At 40.5% G+C, this 13,940-nt stretch overlaps 1 non-coding gene across 1 annotated transcript; it reads left to right on the top strand.

Annotated features, from left to right (window-relative positions):
* The first annotated feature begins 10,925 nt into the window (after window positions 1-10,925).
* On the top strand, window positions 10,926-11,033 carry LOC112793970 (small nucleolar RNA R71). Its single transcript, XR_003198654.1, has one exon. It is a non-coding gene; the product is annotated as a small nucleolar RNA R71 (small nucleolar RNA).
* Window positions 11,034-13,940: the final 2,907 nt, after the last annotated feature.

Here is a 13,940-nt window from a genome sequence, read left to right as displayed (position 1 = left end):
CCATTGATGATCATAATTTTGTGCACCAGAGATCGGTATCGACCTCCCCACACTTAAAGATTGCACCGTCCTTGGTGCATGCTGAGATGTGCAGGTGGACGGGTTGCTCCAACTGATGCTTTTCACCAAAGATTGTTTGGTAAACTTGTTCACAGTTCCAGTTAGAAACTTGTCTTTTTCCCTCTTGGTGGCCAGCATGAAAGAAGAGGAAAAAGAAGAAAAAGTAACCTAGAAATAAAAATAAGAATATAAATAAACTCTGAGTGGGTTAATGCCAAATAATGAGAGTCTTAATTACATGGTAGTTACAACATGCAAGTGAGAAATAATAGAAGCACATGGCGTGTCAACTAAATAGTAAACAAGTTAAGAAGCACCTAGAATAATGCAGGAGATATGCAACAGATGAGTAAAAAGATTGTAACACCAATGTAAAACAGCAGATATAGAAAAGAAAGGGAGAAGAAGAGAAAGAAGAGAGTAAAGAGAGAAGAAGAAAAAGAGTGAATAAGATGAAGAATAGAGATAATAGAAGAAATTAAAGAAGGAAGAAGAAAGAATTAAGAAAGGGGAAAGAAAAAGATTAAGAAAAGATAAGATAGTTGGCGCTGGGATGGATAGGATGTGCAGCGCAGGACACGTGTGGCACGCGGACGCATGACTCGATTTGTGCTAGTGGCGCGAGTGCAGCCTCGCGTTCGCATAACTCACGTGGATGGCCTATTTTGAAAAAAGACGCGGATGCGTGGGGCATGCGTTCGCGTGGTAGGGCTTGTGCTTCTAGCACGGCTCCAGCCTCACTCCATTACAACTTTCGGCCATACACCATTTTACGTCGATTTTGAGGCACGCGTTCGTGTGAGTGACGCGGACGCGTGGGAGGTGTTTTTCCCACATGATGTGGACGCGTCAGCGACGCGGTCGCGTGGACCAATTTGTGCCAAAGGCACGCCTCCAGCCACACCCTCACATGACTCTCTGTTCAATTTATTTCTTCCCAACGTACTTGTGACGCGGACGCGTCAGCGACGCTTACACGTCACATGTGTGTGTTTTTTTTATAATGTAGTATGCAGAATGCAATGCTTAATATGAATGCTATGCATAATTCCAAGTTTAATCAAAACTCAAAAACAGACTAAAATTAAAACTGAAAAAGGAACGATCATACCATGGGGGGTTGTCTCCCACCAAGCACTTTTAGTTTAAGTCCTTAACTTGGACATCCTGGTGAGCTTCTTGTTATGGCGACTTGTGCTTGTATTCATCCAAGAATCTCCACCAGTGTTTGGAATTTCCACAGCCTCCGGGATCCCAAACTAGGCGTAGAAAGCCTTCAAGCAAGCTAAAGTAAGTGACAAGGCCCCAAGAGTATTGATTTCTAGTCTAAATTCCGGGGTCCCAAATCTTGCTTTTGCACCGTCTTCTTGTTGTCATTATGATTCCATCTGGGTAGCAAGCAATCTGAATTCTCACTAAAGTGGCCAAACAACTTCTTAGACCCATTTAGTTGAGCTCTACACCAACCTTTGCATTTAAACTTAAAGCTTCCAACCACAATGAACCTTGCAGGACAATTCTTACCACTGATCATCTTCCTCCTATTCTTAATGCCACAAATAGCTCTAAATTGACCATCCGTCTCCAGTAGCCCGTATTCAAGTGGAATTAGAAAGTTAAGGGATATGAATTTTACCCACTTGAATGTTGTGAAGGATGATGGCAACTTAGCGGGGGTGTTTCTAATGAACGTGCAAGCTCCACTCCCTTGTGCTCTTCTTCGACATCTTCCACCTCTTTGTAATCTTCTTCAATATCAACCTCTTCCTCTTGGTGGATTTCTTCCAATTCAATCTCTTCTTCATTGTTCACCAAGGGCATGGGAGGTTGTGCTTCTTCTTCTTTCATCTCCATGTCAAGCCCAATAAGAGAGGACACAAATGTAGATAAGAATTCATCAATGATCGAATCCATCTCTTGACCATCCCTTTCAAAGTCTTCAATCATGAGATGCCTTGGAGGTTGTACACCCTCCTCAACATCAGTTTCAAACGTCTTTGAAGGAGGCTCTATAACTTGACTTTTCCATGGAGGTTCAACATCTCCTAAGTCTTCAACCACTGCCTCTTCTTCTTCTTTAATAATTCTGGCTTCCTCTACTTGTTCCAATACCAAATCGTGCTGCTCATTATCCACCGCAGTGCCTAACTTCTCATTCCTGCTACGTTCTTCAGTAGATTCTCCACATGAAGCCATGGGGGTTCCTTGAATGTCTGAACGTCGGAAAGGTAATCGATTTATTGCTTGATCCAGGTGTTTAAGTATGAAATCGTATTCATCCTTGATGATTTCCTGTGCAACTATTTTTTCACCTTCAAGTACAAAATCCTCCTTGTTGTCTTCCTTCACTAGTTCAACAACCGCGCTGTCAACTTCAAGGGTCTCTACTACCTTCACCTTTAGTGCCTCCTCTAGCTCCTTATGAAGTATCGATTCGTGAAGATGATCCTCTCTCTCTTGTTCTATGTCAATAGTATCAGTGGGATCATCTTGCTCTTGGATTGATGGATGTTGGTACTCTTCCACGGATGGTGGTGATGGGATGGGTGGATTATTATGTGGTTGAGATGGTAGTGCATTGGAGCTTGAGGGTTGAATATTGGGGGTAGAGGGTTGGTTCATGCGGGATATAAGTGCTTGAAGAGTAGAGGTGAGACTAGTGATAGAGGCAAGTGTGCTCTCCATGGAGGTTTAGGGTGGGTAGGAGGGTTCATTTGTTGGGAGAAAAGGCTTATAACACGGAGGTGGTTCCTCTTGATAAGGATATGGAGATGGTGTATATTGAGGTGGTGGTTTTGGGTATGGTTCATATGGTGGTTGGTGTGGTGAATAAGGATTAGGGTCATATGAAGGTGAACGGTGGAAAGGGGCTTGTGAGTGTGGTGGTTCAAAGCTATGTTGAGGAGGTGGTTCATTGGCATATGATGGGGCTTGTTGGTAACTACAAGGGGGTCCACCGTACCTATCATCTTGGTATGCATTATAGAATGGTCTTCGTCCATGATATCTTGGAAGGTGTTATTGCCTAAAGGGTTGATCAGCTCCTCTTGGCTCCGTCCATCTTTGATTGCTTTGACCTTGATGCATATTCCTATTATAGCTTCTTCTTCCTGCAACATAGTTGTAACCAGACTCATAGCCAAAGGGGTGAGAGTTCATAGTAGTAGAAGAAAATAAAAACAAAAACTAACAAAAAGAAAATATTTTGAAAAAGATATCATTTTTGAAAAAAAAAATTTGAACTTTGAAAAATAAGATAAGATAAGATAGAATTTTTTTAAATAAAAATCTGAAATTTTTTTTTTGAAAAAAATATTTACAATAACCAATAATAAGGCACACGTTTGCAGTTCCCCGGCAACGGCGCCATTTTGATGTTGAGATTTTTGCTAGTAAAGAATTTTGTAAAAATATAGTCGCGTTGTGAGTATAGATTTTAAACCAACAGAAAATCCCTTCGTACAAACTTTTTGGTTGTCACAAGTAACAAAACCCAATAAATTTATAAATCGAAGTATTCAAACCTCAGGTCGTCTTCTCAAGGAATTGCAGGGAGGTATGTTCTTATTATTGGTTATGAGTCTTGTAAATTGGGGGGTTTTGAAAGTAAGGAAGAAGTATGTTAATTGACAGGTAAAATAAATAAATAACTGTAAAATAAACTCTTGGCAAGGTATGAAAACTGGAAGTCCTATCCTAGTTATCCTTATCAATTGTGATGAGAATTGGATTTTAATCCCACTTAGTTAACCTTTACTAAAGTAAAGGAATGTCAAGCGGACTAATTAGTCTGATCCTCAAGTCCTAGTCAATTCATAAGAAAGGACTAGAGTTATTGGAATTCAATTAAATTAGCAAAAATAGCAATTATCAATCACGATGAGTTTGATAACTCAAGAGTCACCAATTAATCAACCAGAGCTAAGAATATAGAAAACTAAATTAAATTCATAAATATCTAGAATACCTCAAATTGCTTGGAGATGTCAATTCTAACATGGAAAAGTTCATAACCCAATTGGGAAACATAAATCAAATACAAATAAAAGCTTCAGAATAAACAAAAATAGAAGAGAAACATAAATTATTAAATCTGGTATGAAGAAACAATCCTAATCCTAAATCCTAAGAGAGAGGAGATAACCTCTCTCTCTAAAAACTACATCAAAACTATGAAAAGTGAAATTATGAATGTATCCTCTTTTGAGTCTCTGCATGTTCCCTGACTTTAATCTGTGTTTCTGGGCCGAAAACTGGGTTGAAATGCAGCCCTGAATCTCTGCCAGCGACTTTTATAATTCTGCAGATCGTGCACGTCACGCGGCCGCGTCGTCCACGCGATCGCGTCACTTAGCGTTTTTTTATACCACGCGTGCGCATCATCCACGCAATCGCATTGTTCGTGCAGCTTCCAATCCGCGCGGTCGTGTCAGGCACTGGTGCACGAAAGTATAATCCCAATATCAAAATCAAGATTTCTTATGATTTCGTACCACTAACCAGCAAGTGCACTAGGTCGTCCAAGTAATACCTTACGTGAGTAAGGGTCGATCCCATGGAGATTATTGGTTTGAAGCAAGCTATGTTTATTTTATTATTCTTAGTCAGGATATCAATTATAATTATTAGTTTGAATTATTAGAAAAATAAAAGAACGTGAAATAATTACTTGTTATGCAATAATGGAGAATATGCTGGAATTTTGGAGATGCTTTGTCCTTCTCATTTAAGCTTTCCTCTTGTATTCCTCTTCCCACATGCAAGGCTCCTTCCATGGCAAGCTATATGTAGGGTGTGGTGCACGAAATTGTGATCAATACTTTTCACAAATCAAATAATCCCCGGTAATGAATCCAAAAAACTTGGTGTTCAATACCATGGCATAAACACAACTTCGCACAACTAACCAGCAAGTGTACTGGGTCGTCCAAGTAATAAACCTTACGCGAGTAAGGGTCGATCCCACAGAGATTGTTGGTATGAAGCAAGCTATGGTCACCTTGTAAATCTTAGTCAGGCAAACTCAAATGGATATGGTGATATACGAATAAAACATAAAGATAAAGATAGAGATACTTATGTAATTCATTGGTAGGAATTTCAGATAAGCGTATGAAGATGCTGTCCCTTCCGTCTCTCTGCTTTCCTACTGTCTTCATCCAATCCTTCTTACTCCTTTCCATGGCAAGCTTAAGCAAGGGTTTCACCGTTGTCAGTGGCTACCTCCCATCCTCTCAGTGGAAATGTTCAACGCACCCTGTCACGGCACGGCTATCCATCTGTCGGTTCTCGATCAGGCCGGAATAGAATCCAGTGATTCTTTTGCGTCTGTCACTAACGCCCCGCCCTCAGGAGTTTGAAGCACGTCACAGTCATTCAATCATTGAATCCTACTCAGAATACCACAGACAAGGTTAGACCTTCCGGATTCTCTTGAATGCCGCCATCAGTTCTAGCCTATACCACGAAGACTCTGATCTCACGGAATGGCTGGCTCGTTTGTCAGGCGAGCACTCGGTTGTCAGGCGATCAACCATGCATCGTGTATCAGGAATCCAAGAGATATTCACCCAATCGAAGGTAGAACGGAGGTGGTTGTCAGTCACACGTTCATAGGTGAGAATGATGATGAGTGTCACGGATCATCACATTCATCAAGTTGAAGAACAAGTGATATCTTAGAACAAGAACAAGCGGAATTGAATAGAAGAACAATAGTAATTGCATTAATACTCGAGGTACAGCAGAGCTCCACACCTTAATCTATGGTGTGTAGAAACTCCACCGTTGAAAATACATAAGAACAAGGTCTAGGCATGGCTGAATGGCCAGCCTCCCAATGAGGGTTCAATCATCAAAACATGATCAAAAGATCCAAAGATTGAAAGATCTCCATAATACAATAGTAAAAGGTCCTACTTATAGAAAACTAGTAGCCTAGGGTGTACAGAGATGAGTAAATGACATAAAAATCCACTTTCGGGCCCACTTGGTGTGTGCTTGGGCTGAGCATTGAAGCATTTTCGTGTAGAGACTCCTCTTGGAGTTAAACGCCAGCTTTTGTGCCAGTTTGGGCGTTTAACTCCCATTTTGGTGCCAGTTCCGGCGTTTAACGCTGGAAATTCTGAGGGTGACTTTGAACGCCGGTTTGGGCCATCAAATCTTGGGCAAGTATGGACTATCATATATTGCTGGAAAGCCCAGGATGTCTACTTTCCAACGCCGTTGAGAGCGCGCCAATTGGGCTTCTGTAGCTCCAGAAAATCCACTTCGAGTGCAGGGAGGTCAGAATCCAACAGCATCTGCAGTCCTTTTTAGTCTCTGAATCAGATTTTTGCTCAGGTCCCTCAATTTCAGCCAGAAAATACCTGAAATCACAGAAAAACACACAAACTCATAGTAAAGTTCAGAAAAGTGAATTTTAACTAAAAACTAATAAAAATATACTAAAAACTAACTAGATCATACTAAAAACATACTAAAAACAATGCCAAAAAGCGTATAAATTATCCGCTCATCACAACACCAAACTTTAATTGTTGCTTGTCCTCAAGCAACTGAAAATCAAACAAGATAAAAAAGAAGAGAATATGCAATGAATTCCAAAAACATCTATGAAGATCAGTATTAATTAGATGAGCGGGGCTTTTTAGCTTTTTGCCTCTGAACAGTTTTGGCATCTCACTCTATCCTTTGAAATTCAGAGTGATTGGCTTCTTTAGGAACTCAGAATCCAGATAGTGTTATTGATTCTCCTAGTTAAGTATGATGATTGTTGAACACAGCTACTTATTGAGTCTTGGCCGTGGCCCAAAGCACTCTGTCTTCCAGTATTACCACTGGATACATACATGCCACAGACACATAATTAGGTGAACCTTTTCAGATTGTGACTCAGCTTTGCTAGAGTCCCCAACTAGAGGTGTCCAGGGTTCTTAAGCACACTCTTTTTGCCTTGGATCACAACTTTATTTCTTTCTTTTCTCTATTTTTTTCGAATTTTTTTCTTTTTCTCTCTTTTTTTTTGAATTTTTTTCTCCTTTTTTTTTCGTATTCACTGCTTTTTCTTGCTTCAAGAATCATTTTTATGATTTTTCAGATCCTCAGTAACATGTCTCCTTTTTCATCATTCTTTCAAGAGCCAACATTCATGAACCACAAATTCAAAAGACATATGCACTATTTAAGCATACATTCAGAAAACAAAAGTATTGCCACCACATCAAGATAATTAAACTGTTATAAAATTTTAAATTCATGCAATTCTTCTCTTTTTCAGTTAAGAACATTTTTCATTTAAGAGAGGTGATGGATTCATAGGACATTCATAACTTTAAGGCATAGACACTAAGACACTAATGATCACAAGACACAAACATAGATAAACACAAGCATTAAAATTCGAAAAACAGAAAAATAAAGAACAAGGAAATTAAAGAACGGGTCCACCTTAGTGATGGCGGCTTGTTCTTCCTCTTGAAGATCCTATGGAGTGCTTGAGCTCCTCAATGTCTCTTCCTTGTCTTTGTTGCTCCTCTCTCATGATTCGTTGATCTTCTCTAATTTCATGGAGGATGATGGAGTGTTCTTGGTGCTCCACCCTTAGTTGTCCCATGTTGGAACTCAATTCTCCTAGGGAGGTGTTTAGTTGCTCCCAATAGTTTTGTGGAGGAAAGTGCATCCCTTGAGGCATCTCAGGGATTTGATGATGAGAGGGGTCTCTTGTTTGCTCCATCCTTTTCTTAGTGATGGGCTTGAGGTCATTCCTTCTTAGTTGAATTGGCTTGCCTTTCTCTTCCATTGAGCGCCCTCTTCACAGATGTCTTTGAGGACTTGGTCCAACCTTTGATCAAAGTTGACCCTTCTAGTGTAAGGGTGTTCATCTCCTTGCATCATGGGCAAGTTGAATGCCAACCTTACATTTTCCGGACTAAAAACCAAGTATTTTCCCCGAACCATAGTAAGCCAATTCTTTGGATCCGGGTTCATACTTTGGTTATGGTTCTTGGTGATCCATGAATTGGCATAGACTCTTGAACCATCAAGATTCCGACTTGTTGAATGGGGTTGGTAAGAACTTCCCAACCTCTTCTTCGGATCTCATGTCGGATTTCCGGATATTCACTCTTTTTGAGTGAAAAAGGGACCTCGGGGATCACCTTCTTCAAGGCCACAACTTCATAGAAGTGGTCTTGATGCATCCTTGAGATGAATCTCTCCATCTCCCATGACTCGGAGGTAGAAGCTTTTGCCTTCCCTTTCCTCTTTCTAGAGGTTTCTCCGGCCTTGGATGCCATAAATGGTTATGGAAAAACAAAAAGAAATGCTTTTACCACACCAAACTTAAAAGGTTTGCTCGTCCTCGAGCAAAAGAAGAAGGAAGAGAGTAGAAGAAGAAGAAATGAGGAAGAAGGGAATGGCTTTGTGTTCGGCCAAAGGAGGAAGAAGTGGTGTTTAGGTTGTGTGAAAATGAAGGAGTGAAGGAGGGTTTATATAGGAGGGGGTGGTGATGGTTCGGTCATGTATGGGAGGGTTTGGGTGGAAAAGTGGTTTGAATTTGAATGGTGAGGTAGGTGGGGTTTTATGAAGGATGGATGTGAGTGGTGAAGAGAAAGATGGGATTTGATAGGTGAAGGGTTTTTGGGGAAGAGGTGTTGAGGTGATTGGTGAATGTGTGAAGAAGAAGAGAGAGAGTGGTGGGGTAGGTGGGTATCCTGTGGGGTTCACAGATCCTGAGGTGTCAAGGAAAAGTCATCCCTGCACCAAATGGCATGCAAAAATGCGTTTCTGGCCAATTCTGGCGTTAAACGCCAGGCTGGTGCCCATTTCTGGCGTTTAACGCCAGCTTCTTGCCCTTTTCTGGCGTTTAACGCCAGTCTGGTGCCCCTTTCTGGCGTTAAACGCCCAGAATGGTGCCAGACTGGGCGTTAAACACCCATCTGCTAGCCTTACTGGCGTTTAAACGCCAGTACGCTCTCCTCCAGGGTGTGCTGTTTTTCTTTCTGTTTTTCATTCTGTTTTTGCTTTTTTCATTGATTTTGTGACTTCTCATGATCATCATCCTACAAAAAAAAACATAAAATAACAAAAGGGAATAGATAAAATATAACATTGGGTTGCCTCCCAACAAGCGCTTCTTTAATGTCATTAGCTTGACAGAGGACTCTCATGGAGCCTCAGAAATGCTCAGAGCTATGTTAGAACCTCCCAACACCAAACTTAGAGTTTGAATGTGGGGGTTCAACACCAAACTTAGAAGTTGGTTGTGGCCTCCCAACACCAAACTTAGAGTTTGACTGTGGGGGCTCTGTTTGGCTCTGTTTTGAGAGAAGCTCTTCATGCTTCCTCTCCATGGTGACAGAGGGATATCCTTGAGCCTTAAACACCAAGGATTCTTCATTCACTTGAATGATCAATTCTCCTCTATCAACATCAATCACAGCCTTTGCTGTGGCTAGGAAGGGTCTGCCAAGGATGATGGATTCATCCATGCACTTCCCAGTCTCTAGGACTATGAAATCAGTAGGGATGTAATGGTCTTCAACTTTTACCAGAACATCCTCTACAAGTCCATAAGCTTGTTTTCTTGAGTTGTCTGCCATCTCTAGTGAGATTTTTGTAGCTTGCACCTCAAAGATCCCTAGCTTCTCCATTACAGAGAGAGGCATGAGGTTTACACTTGACCCTAAGTCACACAAGGCCTTCTTAAAGGTCATGGTGCCTATGGCACAAGGTAATGAAAACTTCCCAGGATCCTGTCTCTTTTGAGGCAGTTTCTGCCTAGACAAGTCATCCAGTTCTTTGGTGAGCAAAGGAGGTTCATCCTCCCAAGTCTCATTTCCAATTAACTTGTCATTTAGCTTCATGATTGCCCCAAGGTATTTGGCAACTTGCTCTTCAGTGACATACTCATCCTCTTCAGAGGAAGAATACTCATCAGAGCTCATGAATGGCAGAAGTAAGTCCAATGGAATCTCTATGGTCTCATTTTGAGCCTTAGATTCCCATGGTTCCTCATTGGGGAACTCATTGGAGGCCAGTGGACGTCCATTGAGGCCTTCCTCAGTGGCATTCACTGCCTCTCTTTCCTCTCCAAATTCGGCCATGTTGATGGCTTTGCACTCTCCTTTTGGATTTTCTTCTGTATTGCTTGGGAGAGTACTAGGAGGGAGTTCAGTAATTTTCTTGCTCAGCTGACCCACTTGTGCCTCCAAGTTTCTAATGGAGGACCTTGTTTCAGTCATGAAACTTTGAGTGGTTTTGATTAGATCAGAGACCATGGTTGCTAAGTCAGAGTTATTCTGCTTAGAACTCTCTGTCTGTTGCTGAGAAGATGATGGAAAAGGCTTGCTATTGCTAAACCTGTTTCTTCCACCATTATTATTGTTGAAACCTTGTTGAGGTCTCTGTTGATCCTTCCATGAAAAATTTGGATGATTTCTCCATGAAGGATTATAGGTGTTTCCATAGGGTTCTCCCATGTAATTCACCTCTTCCATTGAAGGGTTTTCAGGATCATAAGCTTCTTCCTCAGATGAAGCTTCCTTAGTACTGCTTGGTGCATTTTGCATTCCAGACAGACTTTGAGAAATCATATTGACTTGCTGAGTCAATATTTTATTCTGAGCCAATATGGCATTCAGAGTGTCAATCTCAAGAACTCCTTTCTTCTGACTAGTCCCATTGTTCACAAGATTCCTTTCAGAAGTGTACATGAATTGGTTATTTGCAACCATTTCAATCAGTTCTTGAGCTTCTGTAGGCGTCTTCTTCAGATGAAGAGATCCTCCAGCAGAGCTATCCAAAGACATTTTGGATAGTTCAGACAGACCATCATAGAAAATACCTATGATGCTCCATTCAGAAAGCATATAAGATGGACACTTTCTGATTAATTGTTTGTATCTTTCCCAAGCTTCATAGAGGGATTCTCCTTCCTTCTGTCTGAAGGTTTGGACTTCCACTCTAAGCTTACTCAATTTTTGAGGTGGAAAGAACTTTGCCAAGAAGGCATTGACTAGCTTTTCCCAAGAGTCCAGGCTTTTTTTAGGTTGAGAGTCCAACCATGTTCTAGCTCTGTCTCTTACAGCAAAAGGGAATAGCATAAGTCTGTAGACCTCAGGGTCAACCCCATTAGTCTTGACAGTGTCACAGATTTGCAATAATTTAGCTAAAAACTGATGAGGATCTTCCAATGGAAGTCCATGGAACTTGCAATTCTATTGCATTAGAGAAATTAATTGAGGCTTAAGCTCAAAGTTGTTTGCTCCAATGGCAGGGATAGAGATGCTTCTCCCATAGAAATCGGGAGTAGGTGCAGTAAAGTCACCCAGCACCTTCCTTGCATTGTTGGCATTGTTGTTGTTTTCGGCTGCCATGTGTTCTTCTTCTTTGAAGAATTCGGTTAGGTTCTCTACAGAGAGTTGTGCCTTAGCTTCTCTTAGCTTTCGCTTCAAGGTCCTTTCAGGTTCAGGATCAGCCTCAACAAGAATTCTTTTGTCTTTGCTCCTGCTCATATGAAAGAGAAGAGAACAAGAAAATGTGGAATCCTCTATGTCACAGTATAGAGATTCCTTGAGGTGTCAGAGGAAACGAAAAATGGAAGGCAGAAGTAGAAAATTTGAACTTATCAAAGAGGATGGAGTTCGAATTTTGCATTAAGGAATAGTGTTAGTCCATAAATAGAAAGATGTGAGAAGAAGGGAAGAAATTCTCGAAAATTAAGTAAAAGATTTTGAAAACATTTTGAAAGATTTGATTTTGAAAATTAATGACTTGGCTATCAAGAAAAGATATGATTCAGACATTAAACCTTTCTCAACAGAAAAGGCAACATACTTGAATTGTTAAATCAAATCATTAATTGATAGCAAGTATTTTTAAAAGTAGAAAGAAATTGATTTTGAAAAAGATTTGATTGAAAAGATATGATTTGAAAAAGATTTGATTTTGAAAAGATTTTGAAAACTTGAAAAAAAATTGATTTGAAAACAAAATCTTCCCTCTTGTGCCATCCTGGCGTTAAACGCCCAGAATGGTGCACATTCTGGCGTTTAACTCCCAAAACTCTACCCTTTTGGGCGTTAAACGCCCAGCCAGGTACCCTGGCTGGCGTTTAAACGCCAGTCTGTCCTTCTTCACTGGGCGTTTTGAACGCCCAGCTTTTTCTGTGCAATTCCTCTGCAGTATGTTCTGAATCTTCAATTCTCTCTATTATTGACTTGAGAAGACACAAATTAAAAATATTTTTGGATTTTTAATAATGAAGAATAATCAAAATGCAACTAAAATCAAATAACAATGCATGCAAGACACCAAACTTAGCAGTTTGTATACTACTGACACTAATGAGAATGCATATGAGACACATAAACACTCAAGTCAAGAGAATTCAAAGATCAAAGTAAGAAATCATCAAGAACAACTTGAAGATTAATGAAGACACATGCATGAGTGCAAGAAGAACAAAAACATGCAATTGACACCAAACTTAAAATGAGAATAGAGTCTCAATAGGAAAAATGTTTTTGGTTTTTAAAATTTTATAAATTTTTTGTGTTTTTTCGAAAATTAAGTGGAAAAGAAAAATAAAGGTATCAAAATTCTTAATGAGAATTCCAGGAATCATGCAATGTTAGTCTAAAGCTTCAGTCTAAAGGAATTAGACATGGTCAGCCAAGCTTCAGCAAAACATTGCATTCAAGAGCTAAATTGATGAAGATCAATCAGCTTTGGTGATGATAAGAACATCACCTTGAAACACTAGAATTCATTCTTAAGAACTCTGAAGAAAAAATACCTAATCTAAGCAACAAGATGAACCGTCAGTTGTCCAAACTCAACAATCCCCGGTAACGGCGCCAAAAACGTGGTGCACGAAATTGTGATCAATACTTTTCACAAATCAAATAATCCCCGGTAATGAATCCAAAAAACTTGGTGTTCAATACCATGGCATAAACACAACTTCGCACAACTAACCAGCAAGTGTACTGGGTCGTCCAAGTAATAAACCTTACGCGAGTAAGGGTCGATCCCACAGAGATTGTTGGTATGAAGCAAGCTATGGTCACCTTGTAAATCTTAGTCAGGCAAACTCAAATGGATATGGTGATATACGAATAAAACATAAAGATAAAGATAGAGATACTTATGTAATTCATTGGTAGGAATTTCAGATAAGCGTATGAAGATGCTGTCCCTTCCGTCTCTCTGCTTTCCTACTGTCTTCATCCAATCCTTCTTACTCCTTTCCATGGCAAGCTTAAGCAAGGGTTTCACCGTTGTCAGTGGCTACCTCCCATCCTCTCAGTGGAAATGTTCAACGCACCCTGTCACGGCACGGCTATCCATCTGTCGGTTCTCGATCAGGCCGGAATAGAATCCAGTGATTCTTTTGCGTCTGTCACTAACGCCCCGCCCTCAGGAGTTTGAAGCACGTCACAGTCATTCAATCATTGAATCCTACTCAGAATACCACAGACAAGGTTAGACCTTCCGGATTCTCTTGAATGCCGCCATCAGTTCTAGCCTATACCACGAAGACTCTGATCTCACGGAATGGCTGGCTCGTTTGTCAGGCGAGCACTCGGTTGTCAGGCGATCAACCATGCATCGTGTATCAGGAATCCAAGAGATATTCACCCAATCGAAGGTAGAACGGAGGTGGTTGTCAGTCACACGTTCATAGGTGAGAATGATGATGAGTGTCACGGATCATCACATTCATCAAGTTGAAGAACAAGTGATATCTTAGAACAAGAACAAGCGGAATTGAATAGAAGAACAATAGTAATTGCATTAATACTCGAGGTACAGCAGAGCTCCACACCTTAATCTATGGTGTGTAGAAACTCCACCGTTGAAAATACATAAGAACA

Source organism: Arachis hypogaea, chromosome 3, assembly GCF_003086295.3.
Source record: "Arachis hypogaea cultivar Tifrunner chromosome 3, arahy.Tifrunner.gnm2.J5K5, whole genome shotgun sequence".
NCBI classification, from domain to species: domain Eukaryota; kingdom Viridiplantae; phylum Streptophyta; class Magnoliopsida; order Fabales; family Fabaceae; genus Arachis; species Arachis hypogaea.
The sequence above is the reverse complement of the archived record's forward strand: the minus strand, read 5'-3'. Positions and strand labels throughout refer to the sequence as shown.